Genomic DNA, 7,250 nt, shown 5'->3' with positions numbered 1-7,250 from the left:
TATCTGTAATTATGAACTTGAAAATGTTTTCAGAGTGATGATAGAAATAGAAGATTGGAAAAAACGACAAAAGTTAAGAGTTTTGTTTTTGTAATTTTGTTTGCAGTTGTGTTTCCAAGCTTTGGATTTTCGTGAATTTGTAATTGCACCACCTGATATTTACATAATTAAAATAAGGGGTTAAATACGTTTTTAATCCTGAACTTTGATCCAAAATTGAAATTTATTTCGGTCCCAAACTTTAATATATTTTGATTCCTAAACTCTAAAAAATAAATGAATATAATCATTTTAATTCAATTAAGTTAACTATTTTTGAAGTGTCAAACATATTTTTAAGTAGATATTGAACCATAAATGTGTCAAAATAATGTAAAAAACTTTAATACTAATATGAAAAACATTCGACACGTAAAAAAATTAACATAATTGGATTAAAAATATTATACTCATTTATTTTTAAAGTTTAGGTACTAAAATGTATTGAAATTTCAGATATGAACAAATTTCAAGTCGCAGTTCGGAGACTAAAAACATACTTAACTTAAAATAAAATATGAGATACTAAATTCACACCACTGTTATTTCTACAACAGTTTGAAATCTAATTGGAATTTCAAAAACTAATAATGCATAGTTATAAATAATAATTAAGAAAATTAAGTATAAATGTAATTAGAATCCTATATATGTCTTAGAATTCTGTATATTTTCACCAAATCAATAAGGGGTCCTTGTATTAACTACTATATAAAGTTTGATACACATGACCTACATATTTTAACTCAAAAATAAATGTTAATGTATTAAAATTATTTTAGAATCTTATAAATGTAGTAACTAGATGAATATTCTATAATTATTTTTTCTCTCCTAAAAATATATGCATACAAATATAACCAGTGATTATATAAAGAAAAAGGTGTACAACAAATAAAATAAAAAATGCTAAACAAGAGAACGATAAACTCTTTTATGGAGAATCAATTTTATTTAACAATGTTGACATGTCTGGGAAGTAAGATTGATCACATAAAAAATGTGTAGTTATTTTAAAGTCAATAACTAAATTATTTTAATGTGTGTTTGGTTAGAAATAGTAAAACGTTCTATTTGTCCCATTTTGGTCGGTCTTGATTTGGCAATTAATCTTTTAATTGACTAATTAAAGTCTCAAATTAAATAAATTAACATAATTATTATATTTATAAGTTAAATTATTTTATTATAATAGATTAAATATATTTTTCTCTCTTAATTTTTAGTAAAATTAAAATTAATCTCTTTTCAAAATTTTGACCAAATTTAATTCTAATTTAATCTATTAAACCAAATTTTGTTAATTAAAATTTAATTAAAATAATTAAATTTCTGCATTTTTTTGAGTTGTAAAATTAAATTGAAAATGTAAAAAAAAACTAATTATAATTTTAATTAAAAATAATGATCAAAATCATATTTAATTCTATTATAATTATAATTGAAACTTAAGTGTTAATAATTTTAAATATAATATTATTGACTATTCACATTTTAAAAATTAATATAAAATAAATAAAAATTAGGTTAGCTTGTTGGATTGGGATTTGTTTCGGTGAGCAGCTTGATGGACTAAACAAAAGGAATTAAAGCGGGTTGACTTACCCCTGATTTGTTACTCTATTCGGTAAAAAATAATAATAAAAAAACATTATAAAAGCAAGCTAAAATAAAATTGGTATTTGAATTTAATTTAATAATTTTAACATGTTTTCATTAACTATTAAAACCAATAGTTTTTTCTTTTCATTTTTTTATCCATTAGTCTACCTAGAAATAATATTAAAATTTTTACTAGAAAGTAGTTTATGTCACTTTCACGTTCATATAGCGTTTGACCAGTGAGTCATTACCACAACCACTCAACTCTTTCAGTTTAATGAATTAACTTATTTTTTCTTTATAATATTTATTAATACAAATCAATATATATATATATATATATAATAACAAATATTATCATATATCAAATTAACTTTAATAGTTTAAAAAATTATGACTGAATAAAAATAAGGTCAAAACATAATGGCACCTATATTTTCACTTATATAAACTAGTGAATACAGAGAATGTGCTTAAAATAATAAAATTATTATTATTATTATTATTATTATAACCATAAAATAAAATAAAATAATTTTTATAATTTTATTTTTGAAAATATGTTATTTATTTTGTAGGTAGTTTTATAATTTGAAAAATGAGTTAAATATGTTTCTACATCCTGAATTTTTTATGAGAATTAGAGTATGTTCTTCTTCGTTTTAAAATTTTAACCTAATTTAGTACTATAATCTTAAAAATGGATGAATTTAGTCTTTTTAATCAAATTTTATTGATTAAATTAATTTGACTTTTCAAACGAATGATATCATGAAATACAATTTAAAACGTCAAATAAATTTACAAAAATTTGGTTAAACATATCAAATTGATACATTTATAAAGATAAATAACTAAATTGATCCAAAATTAGGAAAAATAACCAATTTCAATTTTGACTAAAAGTTAAGTGCAAAAAAACATATCTAACCCAGAAAGAATTGTTAGGTTTAAACAAATGGTAAAATTAAACAAAATCATTAAATTTTAAAAATTGTCATTTAAATAATAAAATTGATAAAATAATTATTTTAATTTTAAAAAATAGTATTTAAAGAATAAAACTATAAAGGAAATGTTAAAAGAATCTCCATAATATATCGAGATAGATAAATAAATAATATTTGATTTGAAAATAACATATCTTCGCTTTTATTTTATTTTTTGTGAACTTTTTGTGAAAATATAAACTAACAATAATTTTATTTTGTATACCAAAAAAACTTTTAAAAAGAATAATAAAAAAGGCTGTGTGAAATAAAATTATTTATTTTGTACTTGAATTAGCAATGTGTTTGTAAGTGAGAAATGTATAGGAATGGTAAATTTTTAGGAATTCATGTTTACATCTTTTATGGAAAGGTAAAACATAAATGCACATGAAAAATAACATATTTGTCTAAAGAAAAAAGATTATATTCCTTATAAAACTTATAAAATAAAATAAATTTAAAAGTTAAAAAAAATCACAATAGGAGCAATCACTGTTTTTTAAATAATAATAATAATTTAAGATGTGAAAATTTCAGGCTATGCGTTTAATCTTTTGTACTTCTTTTATCATCGATGCACATTTATTTGTAATTCTCTTTTCATGATTTTGCACTTTTCATTCATTAACTTGGTTATATAATTTTTCATATTCTTTTGTTCTACAAACCATATAATGCAACAATAGATTACTTAAAATGAATTCCATTGACTTTGAAGAAAAATAGGAATGAATATAAATTAGAGTATATTCTTATAAAAAGTTTAATGTTATAATAAAAGTATCATATATTTTTTTATAGCAAAAAAGTGATCATGTTGAAAACTTTAGGTTAAATATTTGGAGAGTTATTAGAAAAAGGTTTAGGTTAGTAGAAGTGTCATCTTTATTGCATTTATTATTATGTTGTCTTTTCACCAAACATTTGATCTAACTTATATAAACATTTATATGAATTATATTGTAGCACCATTGGCACCTAACCAAATTAAATGAATGGTTAATGGTCCATTTTCAAATTCAGCAACAAAAAATTTTCTTACTATAAATGTTCAAACACCATCTTTATATGCATCTACCTTCCTAACTTCTTACACTCTTAGGTTTAACTAAGTAAAGATTTCTAAAAGTTTTATTAACATGAAAGGTCAAAATTTTCAGCTTAACAAAATAGGCTACACTGAACCAATTTTACCATCTAGTTTACACACAAATAATCTGACTAAAAACATTTAAAAATAAAAAATAATTTCATAAAAATAAAATTAATTTTTTTATTGGTTATATCAAGGGTAACTTATATTAAATATAAGAAATAGACCTATCATTGTCATCACAATGCACCATTAATAAAATATAGTGGACATTACTATCAGAAGTATATAAAATATTAAATGAAATATATTTTGTCAAATTGATAGCATCACCTTTTTTCCCTTTAAATAAAAAAAAAAAACTATATTTCTAGGCTGGTATATGGCCTCCTCCCCCTACTGAAGAAAACCAAAATTGAGCAAAACCGAAAGAAAATATAATTTTGACCTAAATTAAGAAAAAAATGAAAGAGTAAATTCTGTAAAGGGTTAAATATGTTTTTGGTTTCTTAATTTTCGGTGAAAATTAGAATTAGTTCCTTTTCGAAACTTTAGACCAATTTAGTCATCCAATATTAAAAATATATAGATTTAATCATTTTAATCAAATTTTGATAAGTTTTTTTTTGACGTTTTAAACACATTTCATGATAATATTCGAGTTGTTTACAACGTTTGACATATTTTTGCTTTAATATTAAGTCAAATACTATCATAAAATGCGTTTAAAACTTCAAATAAAGTTAACAAAAATTTATTAAAAGAACTAAATTTATCATATCTAAATATTGAGGGACTAAATTGGGTCAAAATTTTAAAGTACGACTAATTCTAATTTTCACTAAAAGTTAAGGATAAAAACATATTTAACCTTTTTAAAAAAAATAATAATAATTAAACCATATGAAAATAAGATAAAAAATAAAAATATTCTGTAGAGGACCACCCTTCATGTAACCTTAATCTCTTTACATGAAGAAACGAAATAAATAATGGGATTACCCTTCATTTAAAGAAGGACCTCCTGATTTTGATTGATATCCATTTTTTCCTATGATGACAATTGTAATTAATATCTTTTCCTTCACAAATTTCTTCCAACGCCACATAATAATTTTAATTTTTAATGTTTTCAAAAGCTTATCATGTATTAGACAAATAGACCGTTGGTTTTATTTCTGGTCCTTTTCAATGCAAATATATACTTATATTTCAGCTTCTTCTTGTCACGGTATTATTCGTTAAAATACAGAACTTTCCTGTTTCTATGATTATAATTTGTGATTAAAAGTCTTTATTTTGTACTTTGCAATTTATGAATGACATTTTCAAATCACGGATGATTGATTTTTTTTTTAATTTAAAAACATAAAATAATACACACAAACATAAAAATATAGATTTTTATTACTACAATTATGTGATAGGAAGAAAAATAGATAGAAATCCATCGTATTTTTTTTTATACAATTTAATTAGCTTGATTATTTGAATAGTATTACTATATATTAATTTGTTATTAAATTTGTCTGCCTATTTTATTTCGTACAGAAGAAGTTCTTCATACGCCACGTGGTCTTTCGGCATTGGTGGTTGCATTTTCTTAGTAGCTAGGTTTGGGAAGGAAACGTAAGGTTGGTAACTATAAACTCATGTTTGCTTAGTTCTGAGGTTATCAACACAAACAAGGCTAAGATTTGGATACAGAACAGTACAAAGAAAGCATAGAGAAAAAAAAAAAAAAGCCCAAGCCCTTTTTCAACTTTATCATTTTTTGTTTGATTGGATTAGAAGTGAAATTATAGGCAGAAAAAGAAGAACGATAGAAACAAAAGAGATATAAAATATAAAAAAATTATATTATTTTTTAATGACTACAAATAAAAAAAATTGGCCTAAGTATTTATATATAACTAGTGGTTAAATTTGGGGTCTTTAACCTACCTTCTAGAGTCTACAGTATCACCATAACTGTGATTAATCATTATATTATTTGAAGTCAAAGTAATATAATTTGTTGGTAACGAAATTTTGTAACATTTACCACTTCCTTTATATTATGTAACTTTATGGATAAAAATAATAATTTATTTATTGTACCTACAACCAATGAAATTCAATGCACATTTCTATAAGTACATGATTTGATGACGAATATACTGTTCATCGTCCCTGATTGCTTACCCAGTTGGTCCCTCTAAAGGGGTGCCACTTTATTAAATTCAACCAATTTTCATCTTTTTTCTGTACGATATTTGGACTTTTTTGAGGATAAAAAGAACAATCATAATAAATTTCTGGCAGAATGAATAAGAAAATGGCATCCATTTTGCTTTTTTTTTTTCAAATTTATTTTTATTTTATTGTTGAAGAAAAATCAAACCTGAGTTCAATCTTATAAAATATTGAGAACACACTTAATCTAAAATTTTAAAACAATAAATTTATAGGTCTTCATCTTTTAATGATATTTAACTTTTTTTTATTTAATATGAGAGTTAAACTCATACTTGAACTTCCAACAAATTAGTATATCATGTTTTGATATATCATATCAAATTTATCGGAGGAATTTAAAAAATTTGGTAAAATAGGGTTAAGTAGGGAAAAGTAGGGAGTAGACACATATTTTAGATAAGAAATTCTTCATAGGTGAAAACATAATAAATGAAAAGCATACACAAAGTAGATTTTGGTCTTCCCAATTGAAGTTTGGTTTTGCACCTTGTAGTTATGCACAAATTGGAAAACCATTTTGTCCTTGAATTAAAAAGAAGGTATGAGAAGTCAATATTCTGTTGCACCATTTCTTTCTTCCTTTTTCTCACATGATTCACCTTTGTTTGTAAAGAATGTGCGTGACAAAAACAGAGAAGGCTTAAAGTGCCCCACTTCCTTCAATCACAATTTAATAATATAACCCCGTTTGATTACTATTAAGAAAGTGATTAGTCTCTTACATGTGCTGTATATACATGTACATGTATGTAACATGCAGAAATGTTAATCAACTTAGTTATAATCGGTGAACGGTTAATATAACAATAATGAAATATGAGCTAAGACTTATATAATAAATTAATAACATTTTCAATTTAAAATTTTTAGACAACAAATTTGAGAGTCTTTTTTTGTTAAATTTTGTCCTTTTATTTAACATGAGATTAATATTATGGGATATGCCGGACGAAGTGAAAACGAGAATGTTATAACAAATTTACAGTCCATCTTCAATAACCACTCGGGCATCAAGTTGCATTTGTGAAAATTCATAATAATTCATAAAAATTTTCATTTGAATTCTCAACAACAAAGGGACAAGTCCCTTTTACGATGTTACACTCTAAAACATAAACATCTCAACCATGAATACCTAAATTATGAATTTTTTATATTGACATTTTATCTCAACGATAAGACATGTTTACTTAAATCTTTTGTGAGGAAGATTTGGTAAGAAATTCTTACATTTAACATTCTTCATCCTTACTTATCACTGAGACGAATCATCTACTCTAATATTA

This window comes from Vigna unguiculata, chromosome 5 (assembly GCF_037176805.1).
Source record: "Vigna unguiculata cultivar grain cowpea cultivar isolate G323 ecotype 2 chromosome 5, ASM3717680v1, whole genome shotgun sequence".
Taxonomy (NCBI): Eukaryota; Viridiplantae; Streptophyta; class Magnoliopsida; order Fabales; family Fabaceae; genus Vigna; species Vigna unguiculata.
The sequence above is the reverse complement of the archived record's forward strand: the minus strand, read 5'-3'. Positions refer to the sequence as shown.